The sequence below is a fragment of the Lissotriton vulgaris genome, chromosome 1_1 (genome assembly GCF_964263255.1).
Source record: "Lissotriton vulgaris chromosome 1_1, aLisVul1.2, whole genome shotgun sequence".
Lineage (NCBI taxonomy): Eukaryota > Metazoa > Chordata > Amphibia > Caudata > Salamandridae > Lissotriton > Lissotriton vulgaris.
Genome location: NC_141685.1, coordinates 2,127,105,729 through 2,127,118,552, shown reverse-complemented (window position 1 = coordinate 2,127,118,552; position 12,824 = coordinate 2,127,105,729). Strand labels below are relative to the sequence as shown.

General features: G+C 44.4%; 1 protein-coding gene across 2 annotated transcripts in view; it reads left to right on the top strand.

Moving 5' to 3' along the window:
- Window positions 1-12,824, top strand: part of LGR5 (leucine rich repeat containing G protein-coupled receptor 5) — a 743,377-nt gene that overhangs the window by 472,701 nt on the left and 257,852 nt on the right. The gene's annotated exons all lie outside the window — the stretch shown is intronic.

The following is a 12,824-nucleotide window of genomic DNA, read 5'->3' as shown; positions in this document are numbered from 1 at the left end:
AATCAGCTCATCCACCCTCGGGATGGGGTAGGTGTCAAATGATGATATCGAATTCAGAGCCCGGAAGTCCATGCAAAACCTTTTTGTGCCATCCGGTTTGGGGATCATCACAATCGGCGAGGACCACTCACTGGTTGATGGCCTGATCACCCCCAAGTCCAACATTTCTTTCACTTCCTTTTTTACAGCAGCCCTCCGGGCCTCGGGGATCCGATAGGGTTTTATTTTCACTGTTTTCCCCGGCTCTGTAGTGATGCGATGCTCCACCAGGTTGGTTTTGCCGGGGAGGTCCGAAAAGATGTCCGAAAAGGGTTGTAGCGCATGTATCAGAGCTTGCCCCCTCTCCTTGGTTAACTCGGGATTCACCACCAGCTGGGGTATGGTTGTGGTACCAGCCAGGTGTACTCCCTGTGGTGCCGGCCCCAACCACTCCTTCAGCATATTGATGTGGTAACTTTGGGTTTTTCGTGCCGACAGTTGTAGTTTGTACGTCGTATCTCCAATAGCCGCAACCACTTTGTAAGGACCCTGCCACTCACATTTGTTCTTTCCGCCTATCGAAGGTATCAACACCAGGGCCCATTTCCCCACCGAGAGACGTCTCATTCTCTTCCCCTTATCGTAGTTCTTTTTTTGTTCTTTTTGTTTTTGTTCCAGATTTGATGCTGCCAGGTCTCTTAACTTGCCCAGCCGGCTCTTCAAGTGCATGGTGTAGTCGAGGATAGACTGTTGTTCTAGTATTTCCTCCGCTTCCCACAGATCCTTTGTGATCTCCAACAACGTTCGGGGTATTCTACCGTATAGCAGTTCAAACGACGAACACCCGAGACTGCTCTGTTTTTGAGATCTTAATACGTACAGGGCCAGGGGCAGCAGCCGATCCCAATCGGGTCCTTCCGCTGTCATCATCTTTTTGAGGACGTTCTTCAGGGACTGGTTGTAACGTTCCACCAACCCATCGGTCTGTGGGTGGTAGACAGACGTTTTTAGGTGTTTGATGTTCAGTGTCTTACACACCTCCCGCATGAGTTTGGACTTAAACGGAGTGCCTTGGTCTGTCAGCACCTCCTTTGGGAAACCCACTCTAGCGAATAACTCAATGAACCGGTCGGAAATGGCGGCGGTGGTGGGGGCCCTTAGGGGAAATGCTTCCACGAACCTCGTAGCGTAGTCCACGATAACCAGGGCGTATACATGTCCTTTGGCGGTTTTGGGCAGAGGCCCGATCAAATCCATGCCGACTCGTTCGAAGGGAGTTCCAATGATGGGCAACGGTCGTAGGGGTGCGGCACTCGGCCTGTTCGTATTCTTTCTTTGGCATACTTCGCACTGGGCACAGTAGTCCTGTACCTCTTTGTAGATGCCAGGCCAGAAGAAGTACCGTAGGATGTTCTCCGTTGTTTTCTCTTTGCCAGAGTGCCCTGCGGTGAGGTGGGTGTGGGCATAGAACAGTACCTCCTCCCTGAAAGACCGGGGTACCACTAACTGGGGTTGTGCGTGTTCCTGGGGATGCCTATACAGCAGACCGTTCCTTATGCTGAAATGGGGGTACGCTGGGTTAGGGGTGCTTTGGGGAGCGTGTGCGCTCTCCCAGGCATTGAACAGGGTCCTATCTTCAGCCTGGGCATACCGGAAACTATGGTCAGTGATCCAGGGCTCCGGAGCCAGGAAGTGGGGATGGGGGTTTCTCCCCTCCTTCGAGGGACGCCTAAGAGAGTCCCGAAATAAGGCCAGGAAATCAGGATTATCTACCCCCACTATCACATCTTCTGGTAGGGTGTCCACTACCCCAACTCTTACGGTACAGGGACCTTTCCCCTTGGGGGTGAGAGTGATGGTGGCAAGGGGGTAGGGCTTCACATCCCCGTGAACACACCTAATGTGTACTAGCGAGCCCGGTACGTACTGACTAGGGGAGACCAGGTGTCCTTGCACTACCGATTGTCTGCACCCCGAGTCCAACAGGGCCCTTACTCGCAAGCCATTCATCCACATACTCACGTAAAAGGAGGAGCCCAACTCTGATGAATACAGCACCGTTCTGGGTAGGTACCCGACCTCCATGGGTTCCTCAGGGGGGGTCTTTTCCGGGGGCATAGCCTGGCAATGTGCCCCCATTCGCCGCACTCGTAGCATTGCGGTCCTCTCAACATGGGGGACAAGGCACCCGCGGGTTTGACCCGTCCGAAATCCCCTAGGGGTTTAGGTTTCTTCTCCGCCTTTAGGGGTAGGGGTGGCTTAGCTGGTTTCTCATGGTCCCAGGCGAGAGTCTTTGGTTGGGCCCGGGCATAGTTGGCGGCCATTTCAATGGCTTGCTCGATACCCAACCCTGAATGCTGACGCAGCCACCGTTGGGACGCATAGGGAAGGGCGTCCATTAATTGTTCCAAGTACACCTTGTGTAGGATTTCTTCCTTTGTGCATGTCTCTGGGGTGAGCCATTTGTCGGCGGCCATTTTGAGTCGGAAAAAGAGGGTCTTCGGGTTTTCTCCTGGGAGGCCTTTCTCTTTCCGGAACTTTACTCGGTAGGCTTCCTGATCAAGACCCAGGTGGTCCAGTATCACCCCTTTGATCACGGTATAGGTGGTGTTCCCCAATGGATTCGCGGCCTGTTAGGCAGACTGGGCTTCCCCTGTGAGCAATGGGGCCAGAAAGAAGGGCCATTTTTCTTCAGGCCAACCCAACGCCCTAGCGGCCCTCTCAAAATTCATTAAGAAAGCATCAGGGTCTTCGCCTTGGAGGTACTTCTGCAGGGATATCCCGGAGGGATGTGGACTATGGACTCGAGCTTCGCCCGAGGTGGTTATCACAGGAGGCGGCACGCTCTTCAGGCTCTCGAGTTGGGCTGAAATTGTGGACTTAAACAACTCCCGGTCAGCTTGGGCTGATGACAACTGTCTTTCCACCGCCCACTCGAGCTTCTCTTGGCCCTTGATGAGGTGCTGGATCAGGGCGTCCATCTCACTGGTACAGATGGGCTGGTCTTCTGATCCCACTTCTGACACCAGATGTACAGGGTTGGGAAAGGGCCCCGGGCTACTGCTTGCTTCCACCACCACAGGAGACTCTAAGGGCCCTGTTACAGAAGTAGAGGCGGAATACTGGGCTAAACTTTTCAGGGAAGGCTTTATTTTCAAAGGTTTAGGGTAAGTCTTTCTTTGTCTGCTTGTGAGGCGCTCCCGCGCAAACGCTGCAGGGTCGTAGGGGCCAGTCCGGGGAGGCTCCAGGGTGACGGGGTCAAAGGTCCGGTCTTCTCCTGACGACAGCTCCGCCGGTACCGGGGGAAGTAAGAGAAACCGGAGATTAGGCTTCTGCAAACAGCGCTCTCATAAGGGACCAGGGAGTGGTGAGGGAAACCAGTGCACGCACACGTGTAACAACAAGTGGGGTCTGTGTCCGAGTAGTGCTCGTGAAGGGGAGGGGTAAATGGAGGCCGACTGTACACGGGGCCTTGCAGGTTTCAGAACGGGGGTAGACTACGGTGTCCCATCCAACCCGCCATACGCCCCCGTACCTGCTTGAGCCACACTCCTCCCGTGGGTGTGTGGCGGGGCGGATCGTTCCTCCTTGGCTCTCCCGGCCTCTCGGTCTCTCCTCCTGGGCTCCTCGAGGTCTCAGCTGTGGGGCACTTCAGGATCTCGTCTGCCGGTCTTCTTAGGGTCTCCTGCTCCACGGGGCAACGTCTGTCTCTCTCCTCGCGTCCGTTCGCCTCCGGGGAAACGTTCTCCGTCTCTTCCTCTTCCTGGTGCTCTTTTGTCGTCGTCACGTGGGTAGAGGTGGGCGTGTCTCCCAGGGCTGTCTCCCATCCCTGAAAGGTATAGGGTTCCTTTTCTTGTCCCGTCGGCCACCAGTAGTCCGGGTCTGCCACCTTCCAGTCGTCTCTTTCCGGGCTATCGGGATTCTGCATGGAGGCAATGGAGGGAGGTGAAACAGGGGTGGCTGCCCACCACAGCGTATTCCGATCCCCTGCCATGGGGTTCTGCATACCCACCCCGTCACAATATATATATATATATATATATATTTTTTTTTTAAAGCCGCGAGACGAAACGCGTCTGTCGATAGGGGGGAGAAGGCTGAGCACCGAATAAAGCATCTTTGGTTTTTGAAATACAACTCCGTGTGTGCCTTTCAATTGCAAGCTGAAGGAGTGCCTATATATAGAGAGAGATATATATATATATAAATCAGTGAACTATGAGCATAAGATCTAAAGAAGGCATCTGATGAAAGCACACAAAGCTGAAACGCGTCATGCCGCTCATTGCCACTGAATGAAAATTAAAGGTGCTACGTGTGTTAAAACACCGAGGTGGCTCTGGCCTTTTCTTTGAAAAGATTTTGGTGGAAGTTTGTGAGGGTGCAGCCAAGAGCACCCAGGAGTCCCCGTCCCTCAAGTGTTCGGCGTAGCAGTGGCAAAGTTAGTTGGACAGTCTCACCGTTTGGGAGTACGCCAAACCGCCACATGCCACTGCAATAAGAACGAAACCAGTTTCATTCCTGGGATGTGACTTCACATCGATAGCGACATCTACTTATCTTGATTGCGGTGCCGCTCATTGCTGCTGAATGAAAATTAAAGGTGCTATGTGTGTCAAAATCCGAGGTGGCTCTGGTCTTTTCTTTGAAAAGATTTTGGTGGAAGTTGTGAGGGTGCGGCCACGAGTACCCAGGAGCCCCCGTCCCTCAAGTGTTCGGCGTAGCAGTGGCAAAGTTAGTTGGACTGTCTCACCGTTTGGGAGTACGCCGAACCACCACATGCCGCCGCAATAAGAATGAGACCAAGGCGGCTGTGACCGCTGAAACCCGTCTAAATAGCATGGAATAAAGAACTATCCTTGTAAATCATCCCACGGAGTTGGTGCCTGCTTTTGTATGATGGTAAACAGGAATTGCTGAATATATATATATATATATATATATATATATATATATATATATATATATATATATATCTGCGCAAACTCCAAAAACAGCCACTACTGGTTCTTGTGAAAATCAGAACCCTCCAGGCAAATAGGAGACGGACCACAAACTGGATACACAGATGGTTTATTTCAAGGGTTGAAAACAGCGAGGGCAAGACGCGTTTCGGGCTTCCAAAGCCCTTGTTCACATGCATCGATTCAACGTCATTTTTTCATTTTTATAATGCAGTGCAAGCCCGCCTCCCCGCCATTTCTCACTCCGGTCACATGATCATAGACATAAACAGAAGAATTTATACATGATCAAACTATTATACAAAATAATATGAAGGTGCATTGGCAACAAAATATAAATAAATTATATTTGCTAATAGGTAATTGTTCACACATTTTTTAGGCATAAAAGTTGCATTAGTTTCATTTACTTTTCTGGGATGAATCCCAAAACAGGCAGTGGCCAATGTGCAAAATTACGCAATGGACACAAAACATTGTAAACAGATATAATTTCCTTTCCTTGATGGTTTGGGATGAATCCCTGTGCAAATAATAGCAAATGCTTATGCAAGCAATAACAGATGTGCAAAATCACGCAATAGGAATGAAACATATGGGATAAATCCCTGTGCAAATCATGGCGAATGCCTGTGCAAATATAGCAAATGTCCAAAATTACGCAATTTATATGGAACAATTAAATTAATGCCAATTTCCTTTGTTTGTGCAAATATTAAAAATGTGCAAAATTTCGCGACCTGTAAATGATGGGGGAACGGAATAAGTGGTGAAAGTGCAATTACTAATGTGTCATTGAATCGCAGTCTGCAATTCATGGAGATAATAAAGTGCATAAATGCGGATAGAGGGAAAATAAGCCAAAAAAGGGGGAAACAAAGTGCTATGAGTAGGTCAGTAGGTAATACATATATATATATATATATATATATATATATATATATATATACGGTCGCCAGTAGGTAGTTATAGTTAGGATTTTTTTTCAATGTTAAATCTCAAAATTCTATTTGGAATAACTTTGACACCGGTTGACGAATCTGCCTGAAAATTTCCTGAAAATGGCCTCGTCGAGCTCCGGTCCTTCCTTGAAAGTTTGGGGGGGATACGTCAAGCGGGGGCCGAGATAAAAGGGGGGTCCCAAAACGCGTTTTCCCCATGTTAATTTCCATAGGGCGGTCGATTTCACTTTTAACCCGAACGGCTGAATGGATTTCCACCAAATTTGGCAAAATTGTAGGGATTGGTAGCCCGATGTGCCTTTGCTATGTCTCAAGATATGTGCTGCAGTGGATTTTGAGTAATTTAGGTTACAAAAAATATATATATCTATAGCTGCGCAACGGTGCGCGCACCAGGGAGCGCTCCGGGCGCGTGACGCGAGGTGCGCATGGAAAGCTGATTGGCTCTCGGGTGTCTGTAAACATTCGAAACAGTCCAGAGCGGCCGCCATCTTGTGTCTCGGTAAAATCGAGACATAAGAGGTGGCTAAAACAAAGGGGGAACTGACCATAAGGCGTCAGGGATAGACCCCTTTGACCCCCTAGGTTTGATGTGGGGGCTATAAAAGGGCCCCGCGGGGCATTTAAAATATTTTTTTTTTTTTTGTTTTGCGCGGGGGAAGCGCCCGGTACGCGCACCAGGTAGCGCACCGGAGAGCGTAAAATGAGGGAAAAAGATGACAGAGTTTTTAAAAAATGAAGTTTTTATTTAGAAATTGGAGGTAGTTCTAAAAAGAATTTTTTTTTTTCTTCTTTTTGTTGTTTTATATTTATTTGTGTTTTTTGAACTTTTTGAACTTTTTTTGGCTTTTCTAAACAGTTTTATATTTTTTTTGTATTTTTTTAGGGGGAGAAACAAAAAAAGGGAATTGAAACTGGCTCAACTGGAGCAAAAAAACAAAAAACCCAAAAAATTACTTCTTTTTGGGGCACTTGTGATTATCACCTGCAAGGACGATGAGCTTAACGCTTTTTTCGCCATAGGCGATAAGCTTGCCACATGCAGAACAAGTGATTTTAAAATCAGCAAATCTCGGCTGAATGCAAGGCATCACCTCTGATGTTTCTGGTTCTGATGAGGTGGGTTGGTTTCTTTGGGAGGGGGTCCTTGATGACTGGGGGAGGTTACTGGCCAGTTCCCTGAACTCTGCACGAGAGTAGTTGTTTGGGTGCTTTCTGGTCATGTGCCGAATCATGGTATAGTTACCAAAAGAATATTTTTTGTTTGGGTTGCCCCGTGAAAGTTCATCATTGCAGATGAGGCAAGTCACCTTGGGCGCATTCACCTTTTTTTGCCCCTCTGGGATTGAAAAAAACTGCCATACAATGTGTGGTTTGGGTTTGTAAGGTGTATTTTCTTCTGGCAGCCATCTTCTTGTCCCCTCCTCCTCTTCCTCTTCCTCCTCCTCCTGTTCTTGACCACCAATATAATTTGGAGCTGGTCCTCTTGGTGGTTGTGGTGGTGGTGGTGGGGCAGATGCACCAGCTGATGCTACTACTGAAGCCATTATTTGGAGCAAAAAAGTAGAGAGAGCAACAAACAGGTCTTCCTCAGTCAAAGGACAAAGTCAGAATAAGGAAAAAAGGTGGGGTATTTCATCATTTAGAAAAAAAAACTGTCCTGAACCAATGAGAAGTGTTATTTTCAGGTCACAAGACCAGGGGCTTCATCATTATGAAACTAAAACTGTTATGAACCAATGAAAAGTGTTATTTTCTGCTCACATGACCCGACGCGCTTACGCTACGCGCCCGGGGCGCGCCCGGGGGCGCGCAGCGTAAGCGCGTCGGAAGTTTACGTTGTGCGATCGTATTCGCTCGAGTACTTCTGGGTGCGCTTACGCTGTGCGTATCACGCGGTCGCGGCTACGCGATACGTCACGATCATGTTTTCGTTTGCGATATTGGCGCTCACGGGACGCTCCCTGGAGCGCGCCTCGGGGCGCTTTTCAGAAATACGCTTTTCGGGGCGCTCTCCGGGGCGCGCTCTGGGAGCGCTCCCCCCAAAAATAAAAAAAATAAAAAAGGGATAATTGTAGGGACAGGTAGCCCTATTCTGAAGTGGTTTGTAAAAAAATGTATTGTGCTACATTGGGCTTAATATATGTTAGAGCCAAAATGTAGCCCAAATGTAGCCCAAAGTAGCCCAATGTAGCCCAAAGATGGCCACCAGAGACCAAAAATTGTAAATGTAGCCCAAATTTCAACTAGATGTAGCCCAACTGTAGCCCAATGACAGAATGTACCAGAGTGTTAAAAAGAACAACTAGAGTGCTAACAGTCTTATTTATAAAGTGAAACTTATAGTTAGGAATTAGCATTAACAAAACCTATGAAATTCACTGAAAAAACCATAGGTTTCACACCAGTTATAGTTAGGAATTAGCATTTAAAAAACCTATGAAATTCACTGAAAAAACCATAGGTTTCACACCGGTTATAGTTAGGAATTAGCATTTAAAAAACCTATTAAATTCACTGAAAAAACCATAGGTTTCACACCAGTTATAGTTAGCTGGAAATTTTACTGATATAAAACCATTGAAATTCCCACGTTATAGTTAGTCGGACTCACTATAACTTGGGCGTGCAATGCACTGCTGATGACATCACATATTACATCACTCATGACATGGTGAGTGACATCACTCATGACATCACTGATGACACCATCCTTGTGACACAGTGACAGACCTCCTCTCAGTGTAAAGTAACCCTTGAGACACATATTCAAAAATAGAAACTGAAATTTTAAAAAAATGGACATACCTATATCAGTTACAACAAGCAATTCTGTACTTCCACTATCTATATACACATCCACTCATTCACCAACAGTTCTATATAGTCACTCATACATATACTCACTCATCATATGAAGAGATACACCTATACATCCTGTTACACACCGACATTCATCCAAAAGTTACTCACACACATATTCACACGTGCAAATAAACTATTGAACAACCATTTATTTGAATATAGAGTTATACACACACTTCCACCTTACTTCTATTGAAAATTACACATATTTATTCTCTTAAACAATCACTTATAGAAACACATACTTATTTAAACAGGAACTCTTACAATCTCTTACTCTCACATATACTCACTTATATACATCAATATTCATATATACTAGATTAAAACATATGTAGTTACTGATAAAGACACTAGTGAGACAGTCATTCACTCACTAACAAACACATATAGACACTCATCCACCCATACAGTCCTGTACATATGCTGTCTTCAAAACACATACAAACAAAGAGTCAGTCACTCATGCATCTATGTGCTAAGTAATACCCCCACCAAACCATATAGACACTCAAACTGATACTAATAAAAATATCAAATAACCCATATACATACGCATGTAGCTACTTATCAACACATGTAGCCACTTATACACAAAGTGAAACACTAATATATGTATTTAAATATTTAAACATAACTCACTAATATTTATTTTTCAGAAAGACACATATTCACTGGATGGTGTCATCAGTGATGTCATGAGTGATGTCACTCACCATGTCATGAGTGATGTAATATGTGATGTCATCAGCAGTGCATTGCAAGCGCAAGTTATAGTGAGTCCGACTAACTATAACGTGGGAATTTCAATGGTTTTATATCAGTAAAATTTCCAGCTAACTATAACTGGTGTGAAACCTATGGTTTTTTCAGTGAATTTAATAGGTTTTTTAAATGCTAATTCCTAACTATAACCGGTGTGAAACATATGGTTTTTTCAGTGAATTTCATAGGTTTTTTAAATGCTAATTCCTAACTATAACTGGTGTGAAACCTATGGTTTTTTCAGTGAATATATATATATATATATATATATATATATATATATATATATATATATATATATATATATATATATATATATATATATATATATATATATATATATATATATATATATATATATATATATATATATATATATATATATATATATATATATGTATATTACCTACTGGCGGTTGCCAGTAGTTAGTTATAGTTAGGATTATAGTTAGGATTATTTTGTATAGGGAATTCGCAACATTCTATTGGGAATAACTTTGGCGCCGGTTGAGGAATCTGCCTGAAACTTTCCTCAAATTTGCCTCGCGGCGCTCCGCTCCTTCCCCGAAAGTGTGGGGGGGATTTGTCAAGCGGGGGAAGAGATAAAAGGAGGGTCCCAAAACGTGTTTTCCCCATGTTAATTTCCATAGGGCGGTTGAACTCACTTTTAACCTGAACGGCTGAATGGTTTTCCACCAAACTTGGCAAAATTGTAGGGACTGGTAGCCCGATGTGCCTTTGCTATGTCTCAAGATATGTGCTCAAGTGGATTTTGAGTAATTTAGGTTAAACAAATAAATATATCTATAAGCGCGCCCCGGTACGCGCACCGGGGCACGTACCAGCGCGCTACGTGAGTTCGCGCGGGGAAAGCTGATTGGCTCTCGGGTGTCTGTCAACATTCCAAACAGTCCGGAGCGGCCGCCATCTTGTGTCTCGGTAGGATCGAGACACAAGAGGTGGCAAAAACAAAGGGCGAAATGACCAAAAGGGGGTAGAGTAGATCCCCCCCTGACCCCCTAGGTTTGATGTGGGGGCCATAAAAGGGCCCTGCGTGGCAAAAATACATTTTTTTTTCGATTTGCGCCGGGGGAGCGCCCGGTACGCGCACCGGGGAGTGTACCGGGGAGCGTACCATGGGGAAAAAAGAATGACAGAGTTTTTAAAAAATGTAGCCTTTTTTTATAAATTGGAGGTAGTTCTAAAAAGAACTGTTTTTTTTATTCTTTTTGTTGTTTTATATTTTTTTATTGGTTTTTTGAACTTTTTGTTCTTTTTTTGTGCTTTTATGAACTATTTTATATTTTATATTTTTTTTGTTATTTTTATGGGGACAAACAAAATACAGGCAATTGTAAACGGCTCAACTGGAGCAAAAAAAATCAGGAAAAAATTAAGGCTTTTTGGGACAAATGTGGTTGCCACCAGCACAGTTGATGAGTTTAATGCTTTGCTCACCATAGGTAATTGTTTTACCACAAAATATACAAACGATTTTGTATTGTCCAAACTGGGTTTGTATGTTTGGGACCATCTCCCTTGTCTCTTGACCCGATGGAGTGGGTTGCTTTCTTTTGGAGGTGCTGGGAGAAGATTGGGAAGGGTTTCTGGTCATTTCTCCGACCTCTGCCGCAGCATAGTTATTAGGGTGCAGGCATTGCATGTGGCGAATCATGGTGTTATTGCCAAAAGAGTACTTTTTGTTAGGGTTCCCCCTGGAAAGTACAGTGCCACAGATTAAACAAGTAACCTTTGGCGCATTTACTTTCTTGAGGTCCTTTGGGATTGAAAAAAACTCCCAGATAATGTACTCCTTTGGCCTATATGGGGTAGTATCCTCAGGCAGGAAGCTCCTCCTCTCCTCCTCCTCCTCCTCCTCCTCCTCTTCTTCATCTCCACCACTGTGGTGTTGTGGTGGTCCTCTTGGTGGTGGTGGTGGTGGTGGTGGTGGCTGAGATGCTCCTGCTGCTGCTGCTACTGAAGCCATTTCTGAGTACAAATTAGTAATAGCTCTGGAAACAGGTCTTCCTCACTCCTGTTTTAATAAGTATGTGTTTCTATAAGTGATTGTTTAAGAGAGTAAGTATGTGTAAGTTTCCTTAGAAATAATGTGCTAGTGTGTGTATAGCTGTAAATGCAAATAAATGGATGTTCAATAGTTTATTTGCATGTGTGAGTATGTGTGTGAGTAACTTTTGGATGACTGTCATACTGATACTAAAAAAAAATCTAATAACCCATACACACACACACATGTAGCTACTCACCAACCCATGCAGCCACTTATACACAAAGTGAAAGCCTGATACTTATATTTAAATATTTAAAAATTACTCGCTAATATATGTATTCACTAAGATACACTTAATAAGCCAGTTAACCAATCAATTTTTTTTTTTAAAAAACATCCATTTAGACACTTATTTAAAAATGTATTCTTCCATCGACCTTTACAAATACATATGTAAAACATATTTATTTTACAGAAAGACACACATTCACTGGATGGAGTCATCAGTGATGTCATGAGTGATGTCACTGACCATGTCATGAGTGATGTAATATGTGACGTCATCTGCAGTGCATTGCAGGCGCGCAAGTTATAGTGAGCCCAACTAACTATAACGTGGGAATTTCAATGGTTTTATGTCAGTAAAATTTCCAGCTAACTATAACTGGTGTCAAACCTATGGTTTTTTCAGTGAATTTAAAAGATTTTTTAAATGCTAATTCCTAACTATAACTGGTGTGAAACCGTTTGTCCTGAGAGCGCACTGCATTTTGTGCATACTTGGAACATTTGATTGCCGGCAATCTCCCCCGGCGTGCACGCCACTCTTCTTGGGTCCCAAGAGGTCCAGTAGGAGAAACTTCTGTGTGGATATATAATATATATATATATATATATAAATATACAAGTTTCAAGTTCAAGTTTAAATACTTTATTCGACAACATTGTCATAAAAGCTTGCATCCCTAAGCTAAACAGAATAAATACTAATCTAGTAATAAAAACGTATTAAATACCATACATTTGTACTTTGTTGTCGAATAACAATTTTTAAAATTTACACATTTTTTAAAAGAATATCATCACAGCCCAAAGGAAGCTCAAGTAGTTCATAGGAGTTTTAAAGTGCGCGTGCGTATTATCCAGGCCCATCCCAGGAATTTAGCCACAGCAATTGCAAGATTAGGGGCACAGCTTGATTTCAGGACCCTAAAAGCCTCAATACATCTCCTTGTACCCAAGTTTCTGCATGCCGGTTTCAACCATCTATTCCTTGGG